Here is a 12,105-nt window from a genome sequence, read left to right on the forward strand (position 1 = left end):
ATAAACCATCTCTCACCTTCCTGGGTTCCCGCGGAGCGCCACTACAGCTGATGGGTCCTCCGGTCCATCTTATTCATACTTCCGTGTGAACGAATCGTCACATGGCGCTCAGCCTATTATGGGCCGAGGCAGAACATCGCGGCGGCGATTGGCTGAGCGCCATGTGACGCTTCGTTACACCCGGAAGTATGAAGAGGATGGACCGGAGGACCGATCAGCTGTAGTGGCGCTCCGCGGGAACCCAGGAAGGTGAGAGATGGTTTATTTTCATTTTTTTTTGCAGCCCGGGCAGGACGGAGCAGGAATACTGCCCCAGAGTACTCCTTTAAAAGGGTACTCCTCCTCTAGACATCTTATCCTCTATCCAAAGGATATGGGATAAGATGTCTGATCGCAGGGGTCCCGCCATTGGGGACCCCTGCGATCTCGGCTGTGCATACAACCCCCCCCCCCCTTTTTTTTCCAGGACTTGACCCCTGGGGCAGTGTATGTGTATGGGGTATTCCTGGGGGCCCAAAGCAGCTAGCCCTTTAGCCCCACCGGTCCACTGCGCTGCAGCCAGGGCCGGTTTTTCCTATAAGGCACTTTTCATGGGGGCAGCAATCCCGACCGCTGAACACCCCTCCCCCCCCTCCTGTGACAGGCACCGCGGTGGCCGGCGGCTTCAGGACTGTGCGCATCATTATGAGTCCCCACAGTCACAGATGACTCATACAGCCGGGCCCCCAACTGTGAGCCGCTCCTGCCATCAGTGGAGATCCAGGGGAGGGGAAATATACCTGCTCTGTTGTGTCCTATGTGTACACATATGGACCCCTTCACTGCCTTCCTATAGCAGTGTTTCCCAAGCAGTGTGCATCCAGCTGTTGAAAACCACAGCTCCCAGCATGCCCAGATAGCCAAAAGCTGTCTGGATATGCTGGGAGTTGTAGTTTTGCTATATCTGTATGCACCTGCTTGGGAAACACTGCCATACACACAGCGATCTCAACCTCCAGCTCAGCTCCTCCCCTGCTGGTCATGTGATCATAGACTCATACGGAGGCCTGCTGGGGTCAGAGGAAGGACCAGAGTGCAGGTGAACAGTGGATGATGGCATGACAGGCAGGTTACATAGGTAACACTATAAATACTGTGCCCTGACCCCTGCCAATCCTCACCCCATTGTGAGTTCTAACCCTGTACTGTGTATATCCCTCTACTATGACATCACTGTGTGTATTATCTCTGTATGGTGACATCACTGTGGGTATTATCCCTGTACTATGACATCACTGTGTGTATTATCTCTGTATGGTGACATCAATGTGTGTATTATCCCTGTACTGTGACATCACTGTGTGCAGTTTCCCTGTACTATGACATCACTGTGTGTATTATCCCTGTACTGTGACATCACTGTGTGTATTATCTCTGTATGGTGACATCACTGTGGGTATTATCCCTGTACTGTGACATCACTGTGTGTATTATCCCTGTACTGTGACATCACTGTGTGTATTATCTCTGTATGGTGACATCACTGTGGGTATTATCCCTGTACTGTGACATCACTGTGTGCAGTTTCCCTGTACTATGACATCACTGTGTGTATTATCCCTGTACTGTGACATCATCATGTGTATTATCCCTGTACTGTGACCTCAATGGGGGAGATTTATCAAAACCTGTGCAGAGGAAAAGTTGCCCAGTTGCCCATAGCAACCAATCAGATCACTTCTTTCATTTTTAACAAGGCCTCTGCAAAATGAAAGAAGCGATTTGATTGGTTGCTATGGGCAACTGGTCAACTTTTCCTTTGCACAGGTTTTGATAAATCTCCCCCAATGTGTGTATTATCTCTGTACGGTGACATCACTGTGTGTATTATCCTTGCACTGTGACATCACTGTGTGTATTATCCCTGTACTGTGACATCACTGTTTGTATTATCCCTGCACTGTGACATCACTGTGTGCATTATCACTGTACTGTGACATCACTGTGTGCATTATACTGTACTGTGACATCACTGTGTGTATTATCCCTCTACTGTGACATCATCGTGTGTATTATCCCTGTACTGTGACCTCAATGTGTGTATTATCTCTGTACGGTGACATCACTGTGTGTATTATCCCTGTACTGTGACATCACTGTGTGTATTATCCCTGTACTGTGACATCACTGTGTGCATTATCACTGTACTGTGACATCACTGTGTGCATTATCACTGTACTGTAACATCACTGTGCGCATTATCACTGTACTGTGACATCACTGTGTGCATTATCACTGTACTGTGACATCACTGTGTGTATTATCCCTGTACTGTGACATCATCGTTTGTATTATCCCTGTACTGTGACATCACTGTGTGTATTATCTCTGTACGGTGACATCACTGTGTATTATCCCTGTACTGTGATATTGCTGTGTGTATTATCCCTGTACTGTGATGTTGCTGTGTGTATTATCCCTGTACTGTGACATCATCGTGTGTATTATCCCTGTACTGTGACATCACTGTGTGTATAATCCATGTACTGTGACATCACTGTTTGTATTATCCCTGTATTGTGACATCACTGTATATATTATCCCAGTATTGTTACATTATTGGGTGTTTCATCGCTGTACTGTGACATCACTGTGTGTATTATCTCTGTACGGTGACATCACTGTGTGTATTATCCCTGCACTGTGACATCACTGTATATATTATCCCTGTATTGTGACATTATTGGGTGTTTCATCGCTGTACTGTGACATCACTGTGCGTATTACCCCTGCACAGGTCAGGAGGCATTATCACTATATGTGAGGGTGAGGTATGGTGTATCATATAAGGTTTAATGTATGACAAGGTTATATTCAGAGGCGCAGTATGTAATAGTATCATATTCAGAGAGTGCAGTGTGTGGTAGTGTTATATATAGAGGATACAATCTGTGGCAGTATTATACTCAGAGGGTATAGTGTGTGGTATTATTATATTCCAAAGGTACATTGTGTGGTAGTATCATATTCAGAGGGTACAATGTGCAGTAGTATCATATTCAGAGAGCGCAGTGTGTGGTAGTGTTATATATAGGGGATACAATCTGTGGCAGTATTATACTCAGAGGGTATAGTGTGTGGTATTATTATATTCCAAAGGTACATTGTGCAGTAGTACCATTCAGAGGGTACAATGTGCAGTAGTATCATATTCAGAGAGTGCAGTGTGCAGTAGTATCATATTCAGAGAGCGCAGTGTGCAGTAGTATCATATTCAGAGAGCGCAGTGTGCAGCAGTATCATATTCAGAGAGCGCAGTGTGCAGTAGTATTATATTCAGAGAGCACAGTGTGCAGTAGTATCATATTCAGAGAGCGCAGTGTGCAGTAGTATCATATTCAGAGAGCGCAGTGTGCAGTAGTATCATATTCAGAGAGCAGAGTGTGAAGTAGTATCATATTCAGAGAGTACAGTGTGTGCCAGGTTTATATTCAGAGAGCGCAGTGTGCAGTAGTATCATATTCAGAGAGTGCAGTGTGCAGTAGTATTATATTCAGAGAGTACAGTGTGTGCCAGGTTTATATTCAGAGAGCACAGTGTGCAGTAGTATTATATTCAGAGAGCGCAGTGTGCAGTAGTATCATATTCAGAGAGTGCAGTGTGCAGTAGTACCATATTCAGAGAGCAGAGTGTGCAGTAGTTTAATATTCAGAGAGTGCAGTGTGCGCCAGGTTTATATTCAGAGAGCAGAGTGTGTAGTAGTATCATATTCAGAGAGTGCAGTGTGCAGTAGTATCATATTCAGAGAGCAGAGTGTGCAGTAGTATTATATTCAGAGAGTACAGTGTGTGCCAGGTTTATATTCAGAGAGCGCAGTGTGCAGTAGTATCATATTCAGAGAGTGCAGTGTGCAGTAGTATTATATTCAGAGAGTACAGTGTGTGCCAGGTTTATATTCAGAGAGCACAGTGTGCAGTAGTATTATATTGAGAGAGCGCAGTGTGCAGTAGTATCATATTCAGAGAGTGCAGTGTGCAGTAGTACCATATTCAGAGAGCAGAGTGTGCAGTAGTTTAATATTCAGAGAGTGCAGTGTGTGCCAGGTTTATATTCAGAGAGCAGAGTGTGTAGTAGTATCATATTCAGAGAGTGCAGTGTGCAGTAGTATCATATTCAGAGAGCAGAGTGTGCAGTAGTATTATATTCAGAGAGTACAGTGTGTGCCAGGTTTATATTCAGAGAGCGCAGTGTGCAGTAGTATCATATTCAGAGAGTGCAGTGTGCAGTAGTATTATATTCAGAGAGTACAGTGTGTGCCAGGTTTATATTCAGAGAGCACAGTGTGCAGTAGTATTATATTGAGAGAGCGCAGTGTGCAGTAGTATCATATTCAGAGAGTGCAGTGTGCAGTAGTACCATATTCAGAGAGCAGAGTGTGCAGTAGTTTAATATTCAGAGAGTGCAGTGTGTGCCAGGTTTATATTCAGAGAGCACAGTGTGCAGTAGTATCATATTCAGAGAGTGCAGTGTGCAGTAGTATCATATTCAGAGAGCAGAGTGTGCAGTAGTATTATATTCAGAGAGTACAGTGTGTGCCAGGTTTATATTCAGAGAGCACAGTGTGCAGTAGTATTATATTCAGAGAGTACAGTGTGTGGCAGGTTTATTTTCAGAGAGTGCAGTGTTCAGTAGTATTATATTCAGAGAGTACAGTGTGTGGCATGTTTATTTTCAGAGAGCGCAGTGTTCAGTAGTATTATATTCAGAGAGCACAGTGTGTAGTAGTATTATATATCTTGAGGGTACAGTGTGCGATTGTATTCTATTCAGAGGATAAAGTGTGTGGTAGTATTATTTTCAGAGAAGTCCGTGTTTGGCAGCATTATATTAATTATCATTTTCATATAGAGGATCAGACTCCGCTGACAAAGTAATGAACCAATGCCATCTGGGCGTCAAGTTCTGCAAAGAGAAGATTTAGCTGGACCCACTGGTATGTACCATCTGAATTAGATAAGGGAAGACTATAGAGAAGACGTCACCTGTAGTCACTGATGTCATTGTGTATTCTCCTCACTATAGAGAAGACGTCACCTGTAGTCACTGATGTCATTGTGTATTCTTCCTCACTATGAGAAAGGTGCAGGAAAAAAGTTGTGATCTTCTGTGGCGCTGCCTGTTTGAGATGGAGATGCAAGTTCAGTCACATATGGTAGAATCTTAATTATTGGGCCTGGAGTGCTGCAGATTTTCTGTGTATGTATGTATGTATGGATGTATGTGTATATATATATATATATATATATATATATATATATATATATACACACACACACACACATAAAACGTCCTCCTCTAGGAAACAGCACCCAACACGAAGTCCAGGTATTATGCAGACTACAAGCATTGCTTGAAAAAGGCTTGCTAGCCGAAACATCGCACTTTATGCTCTGATGCAAATAAAAACCTTGTAGCCTGCATAATACCTGGACTTCGTGTTGGGTGCTGTTTCCTAGAGGAGGAAGTTTTATGGGGATCCAGTGTGGCATACTGGGGGACACTTTGCACCGCACTAGAAGTCGTCCTGTGCTAGAATTTTCACGGTGATTCATATATATATATATATATATATATATATATATATATATATATACACATATACACACCATTGTTTCTCAGGGTGCCCCAAGCAGTTGCAAAACTGCAATTGGGCATGGTGGGAGTTGTAGTTTTGCAACAGCTGTAGGCACACTGGTTGGGAAACACTGATATTTACACACACAGACACACACATAGACCAATGTTTCTCAGGGTGCCTCTAGCTGTTGTAAAACTGCAATTGGGCATGCTGGGAGTTGTAGATTTGCAACAGCTGGAGGCACCCTGGTTGGGAAACGCTGATGTGTGTGTGTGTGTGTGTGTGTATGTATGTATATATATATATATATATATATATATATATAAATATATAAAACGTGCATGTGTGAGAAATATCTACTGCATCTTCAGTCACGGTATGTTATTGCAGTGTTAGTCAAGGTATGGCAGTATTGTTGTGTTTTGGTATGGCATTGTTATTTAGTCACGGTATGGCGATATTGTTCTGTTTTGGTATGGCAGTGTTATTCAGTCACGGTATGGTGGTATGTTTCTGTTCTGGTATAGCGTTTTTATTCAGTCGCGGTATGGGGTTTTGTTCTGTTCTGGTATGGCAGTGTATGTGTATGGGGGCAGTGTATGTGTATGGGGCAGTGTATATGTGTATGGGGCAGTGTATATGTGTATGGGGCTGTGTATGTGTGTGTGGGGGCTGTGTATGTGTGTATGGGGGCTGTGTATGTGGGGGCTGTGTATGTGTATATGGGGGCTATGTATGAGTATATGGGGCTGTGTATGTGTGTGTGGGGGCTGTGTATGTGTGTATGGGGGCTGTGTATGTGTATATGGGGGCTGTGTATGTGTGTGTTTGGGGGGATGTGTAGATGGGGGCTGTGTATGAGTATATGGGGCTGTGTATGTGTGAGTGGGGGCTGTGTATGTGTATATGGGGGCTGTGTATGTGTATATGGGGGCTGTGTGTGTTTGTGTGGGGGCTGTGTATGTGAATATGGGGGCTGTGTATGTGTGTGTGTGGGCTGTGTATGTGTATATGGGGGCTGTGTATATGGGGCTGTGTATGAGTATAGGGGGCTGTGTATGTGTATATGGGGGCTGTGTATGTTTGTGTGGGGGCTGTGTATGTGAATATGGGGGCTGTGTATGTGTGTGTGTGGGCTGTGTATGTGTATATGGGGGCTGTGTATGTGTATATGGGGCTGTGTATGTGTGTGTGGGGGCTGTGTATGTGTATATGGGGGCTGTGTATGTGTGTGTGTGGGGGCTGTGTATGTGTGTGGGGGCTGTGTATGTGAATATGGGGGCTGTGTATGTGTGAGTGGGGGCTGTGTATGTGTATATGGGGGCTGTGTATGTGTATATGGGGGCTGTGTATGTGAATATGGGGGCTGTGTATGTGTGTGTGTGGGCTGTGTATGTGTTTATGGGGGCTGTGTATGTGTATATGGGGGCTGTGTATGTGTATATGGGGGCTGTGTATGTGAATATGGGGGCTGTGTATGTGTGTGTGTGGGCTGTGTATGTGTGTGTGTGGGCTGTGTATGTGTATATGGGGGCTGTGTATGTGTGTGTGTGGGGGCTGTGTATGTGTATATGGGGGCTGTGTATGTGTATATGGGGCTGTGTATGTGTGTGTGTGGGGGCTGTGTATGTGTGTGGGGGCTGTGTATGTGAATATGGGGGCTGTGTATGTGTGTGTGTGGGGGCTGTGTATGTGTGTGGTGGCTGTGTATGTGAATATGGGGGCTGTGTATGTGTGTGTGAGGGCTGTGTATGTGTGTGTGTGGGAGCTGTGTATGTGTGTATATGGGGGCTGTATATGTGTATATGAGGGTTGTGTATGTGTATATTGGTCTGTGCATGTGTGTGTGGGGGCTGTGTATGTGTATATGGGGGATGTGTATATGGGGGGTTGTGTATGTGTATATGGGGGTTGTGTATGTGTATATGGCGGTTGTGTATGTGTATATGGGGCTGTGTATGAGTATAGGGGGCTGTGTATGTGTATATGGCGGTTGTGTATATGGGGGCTGTGTATGTGTGTGTGTGGGGGCTGTGGGGGAGAAATTGTGTTACAAATTTTGGGGATCTTTATTTCCTTTTACCTCTTATGAAAATGAAAAGTATGGGGCAACACCAGCATGTTAGTGTAAAAAAAAAAAAAATTGCGCTAACATACTGGTGTAGACCCCAACTTTACCATTTCATAAGGGGAAAATTGGTAGTGCAATTTCTTCCGAGTACGGAGATACTCCATATGTGGCCGTAAACTGTTTCCTTGAAATACGACGGATCTGTAGTGAGAGAGCGCCATGCGCATTTGAGGCCTGGATTAGGGATTTTCATAAGGGTGTACCCGGATGCAATCGTTTCACTTGTCTCCTCCACCAAAAATGCTGTACGTCAGTTTTCCCCAAACAGGGTGCCCCAGCTGTTGCAAAACTCCCAACATGACAGTCAATGGCTGTCCGGGAATACTGGAAGCTGGAGGCTCCGTTTTTGAAAAATTGCCGTACAAGGCGTTTTTTATTTTTATTGGGGGGGGGGGGGGGGTCGGAGACAGTGTAAGGGTGTAGTGTATATGTAGTGTTTTACTCTTCATTTAGGGTTAGTGTAGTGTAGTGTTTTTAATGTACGTTCACCCAGGCGGGAATTTACAGTGAGTTTCCCGCTACAGCGGAAAATGTGCCGCATCTCAAACTTGAAGCAAGAAACTTGCTGTATACCCCCGCCCGTTTGAATGTACACTGTACAGTCACGTGGGGGGGGGGGGGAAACTACGACTCCCAGCATGCACTGACATACCGTGCATGCTGGGAGTTGTAGTTGTATGCAACAGCTGGAAGCTGGGATTGGGAAACACTGAGTTAGGTAACAGACTAACGAAGTGTTTCCGCACCACTGTCTGTTTCCTAACTCAGTGTTTCCTAACCCATGTGCCTTCAGTTGTTGCAAAACTACAACTCCCAGCATGCATGGTCTGTCAGTGCATGCTGGCAGTTATAGTTTTGCAACAGCAGGAGGCACACAGGTTGGGAAACACTGAGTTAGGATACAGACAATGTTTCCCAACCAGTGTGCCTCCAGTTGTTGCAATACTACAACTCCCAGCATGCACAGACAGCCGAAGGGCATGTTGGGAGTCGTAGTTATGCAAGAACTGGAGGAGAACAATTTGGAGACCACTATGTAGTGGTCTCCAACTATATCCCTCCAGATGTTGCAAGACTTCAACTCCAAGCATGCCCAGACTGCCCAGGCATGCTGGGAGTTGTAGTTTGGCAACATCTGAAGGGCCAGATGTTGCCGAACTACAACTCCTAGCATGCATGGACAATCTTGGCATGCTTTGAATTGACATCTGGAGCGCTACAGTTTGGACACCACTGTATAGTGGTCTCCAAACAGTGCCCTTCCAGATGTTGCAAAACTACAACTTCCAGCATGCTGAGACTGCCCAGGCATGATGGGAGTTGTAGTTCTTAAACATCTGAAGGGCCAGATGTTACAGAACTACAACTCCCAGTATGCCTGGACAGTCTGGGCATGCTGAGAGTTGTAGTTTTGCAACCTCTGGAAGGACAGTGGTCGCAAAACTACAACTCCCAGCATGCCCAGACAGCCAAAGGCTGGAAGTTGTAGTTTTGAAACTCCTAAAAGCAACAGTGAAGATCACTTTACGGCAATCTTCACTGCTGCATCTGGGACATTGCCGCCACTTGCCTGCCTCCACTTGCCTGCCGTCTCCTGTCAACCACTGGTCCATCGTCCCTGGCCCCCGCGTGAACCCAGGTAACCAGCGCCGGCATTCCCCGCTGCATCCACTGCCCCCGCACTTTGCCGCCATCTTTCCCCGCTCTGCCCCGACATCCAGGGGCGGGCAGAGCGGGGGGAATTAACTTTCACCCCCGCCCCTGCGATTCGCCGGTCAGTCCTGACCGGCCAATCGCAGGGGATAGGAGGAGGTGGCACCCCTGCCACCTCGCTCCTATCCTTTAGGATGATCGGGGCTGTCTCTGACAGCTCCGATCATCCCTATTTTCCGGGCTTTCGGGTCATCAAAGACCCGATCAGCCCGGAATCGCCGCAAATCGACGATCTGAATCGATTGGCGATTTGCGGCGATAGCCGACATGGGGGGTCTAAGGACCCCCCAGGCATTTGCACAGGATGCCTGCTGAATGATTTCAGCAGGCATCCCGTTCCGATCCCCGTCTGGCTAGAGGCAGGGGTCGAAATTCTCACAGGCGTACAGGTACGCCCTTGGTCCTTAACCCCCCCCCTGACCACTGTCACTTTAAGCATTAATAACTCTGGGATGCTTTTACTTATAAATTTGTTTTTACGTGACATATTCTACTTCATCTAGAGAAAGGAAGGAAGGCGCCTCATGTGCGGGATCAGTAGATCTTGCAGGTGGGGGTAGGGGAAGGTGATTCCCAAGCCGCTTACCAAAGTTGGTTGTGCGCCCACACACAACAAGGTTAGGAGCAGAAGAGATATGAAGGCAGGTCCACTGCAGCCCTCCTGGATAGGTGTGGAATCAAAAGCGAATGACCAGGGAGTCAGGAGTTTGTCTGGCGCAGAGAGGAACCATCAGACAGCCAAGTAAAATCAATGGATTTATTAGATGCAACGCGTTTCGCTGCGCATGCGCAGCTTCCTCAGGCATCATGCCTGAGGAAGCTGCGCATGCGCAGCGAAACGCGTTGCATCTAATAAATCCATTGATTTTACTTGGCTGTCTGATGGTTCCTCTCTGCGCCAGACAAACTCCTGACTCCCTGGTCATTCGCTTTTGATTCCATATTCTACTTCATGGTAGTGGTAAATTTTCGTCGATACTTGCATCATTTCTTGGTGAAAAATTTGAAAATTTGATGAAAAATTTGAACATTTTGCATTTTTCTAACTTTGAAGCTCTCTGCTTGTAAGGAAAATAGACATTCCAAATACATTATATATTGATTCGCATATACAATATGTCTACTTTATATTTTCATCATAAAGTTGACATGTTTTTACTTTTGGAAGACATCAGAGGGCTTCAAAGTTCAGCAGCAATTTTTCAATTTTTTGCAAAATTTTCAAAATCTGAATTTTTCAGGGACCAGTTCAGTTTTGAAGTGGATTTGAAGGGCCTTCATATTAGAAATACCCCATAAATGACCCAATTATAAAAACTGCACCCCTCAACGTTTCCAAAATGACATTCAGTAAGTGTGTTAACCCTTTAGGTGTTTCACAGGAATAGCAGCAAAGTGTAGGAGAAAATTCAAAATCATTTTTTTCAGTCGCATGTTCTTGTAGACTCAGTTTTTGAATTTTTACAAGTGGTAATAGGAGAAAAAGTCCCACAAAATTTGTAACCCAATTTCTCTCGAGTAAGGAAATACCTCATATGTGTATGTCAAGTGTTCGGCAGGCGCAGTAGAGGGCTCAGAAGGGAAGGAGCGACAATGGGATTTTGGAAAGTGAATTTTGCTGAAATGGTTTTTGGGGGCATGTCATATTTAGAAAGCCCCTATGGTGCCAGAACAGCAGAAAACCCCACATGGCATACCATTTTGGAAACTTTACCCCTCAAGGCACGTAACAAGGGGTCCAGTTAGCCTTAACATCCCACAGGTGTTTGACGACTTTTCGTTAAAATCGGATGTGTAAATGAAAAAAAAAAATGTTTTCACTAAAGTGCAGTTTTTTCCTCAAATTTACCATTTTTACAAAGGGTAATGGGAGAAAATGCCCCCCAAAATTTGTAACCCCATCTCTTCTGAGTATGGAAATACCCTACGTTAGGACGTAAAATGCTCTGCTGGCGAACTACAATGCTCAGAAGAGAAGGAGCGCCATTGAGCTTTTGGAAAGAGAATTAGTTTGGAATGGTAGTCAGGGGCCGTGTGCGTTTACAAAGCCCCCCGTGGAGCCAGAACGGTGGACCCCCCCACATGTGACCCCATTTTGGAAACTACACCCCTCACAGAATTTAATAAGGGGTGCAGTGAGTATTTACACCCCACTGGCGTTTGACAGATCTTTGGAACAGTGGGCTGTGCAAATGAAAAATACAATTTTTCATTTTCACAGACCACTGTTCCAAAAATCTGTCAGACACCTGTGGGGCGTAAATGCTCACTGCACCCCTTAATACATTACGTGAGGGGTTTAGTTTCCAAAATGGGGTCACATGTGGGGGGGGTCCATTGTCCTGGCACTATGGGGGCTTTGTAAACACGTTGCCTTCAATTCCAGACAAATTTTCTCTTCAAAATCCCAATGGTGCTCCTTCTCTTCTGAGCATTGTAGTTTGCCCGCAGAGCACTTTACATCCACCTATGGGGTATTTTCTTACTCAGAAGAAATGGGGTTACAAATTTTGGGGGGCTTTTTTCCTATTTTCTCTTGTGAACATGAAAAATTTAAGGTAACACCAGCATTTTAGTGAAAAAATTATTTTTTTCCTTTTTCCCATCCAATTTTCAGGAAAATTTGGCAAACACCTGTGGGTTG

At 45.2% G+C, this 12,105-nt stretch overlaps 1 long non-coding RNA gene across 1 annotated transcript in view; it reads left to right on the top strand.

The window, feature by feature from the left end:
- The first annotated feature begins 607 nt into the window (after positions 1-607).
- LOC130295576 (uncharacterized) overlaps positions 608-12,105 on the top strand; it is a 97,473-nt gene continuing 85,975 nt past the window's right edge. Inside the window, exons 1-2 of the long non-coding RNA XR_008848917.1 lie at positions 608-1,166; positions 4,888-4,972. This is a non-coding gene — a long non-coding RNA (uncharacterized LOC130295576). The remainder of the gene's footprint in view (positions 1,167-4,887; positions 4,973-12,105) is intronic.

The sequence above is a fragment of the Hyla sarda genome, chromosome 11 (assembly GCF_029499605.1).
Source record: "Hyla sarda isolate aHylSar1 chromosome 11, aHylSar1.hap1, whole genome shotgun sequence".
NCBI lineage: Eukaryota > Metazoa > Chordata > Amphibia > Anura > Hylidae > Hyla > Hyla sarda.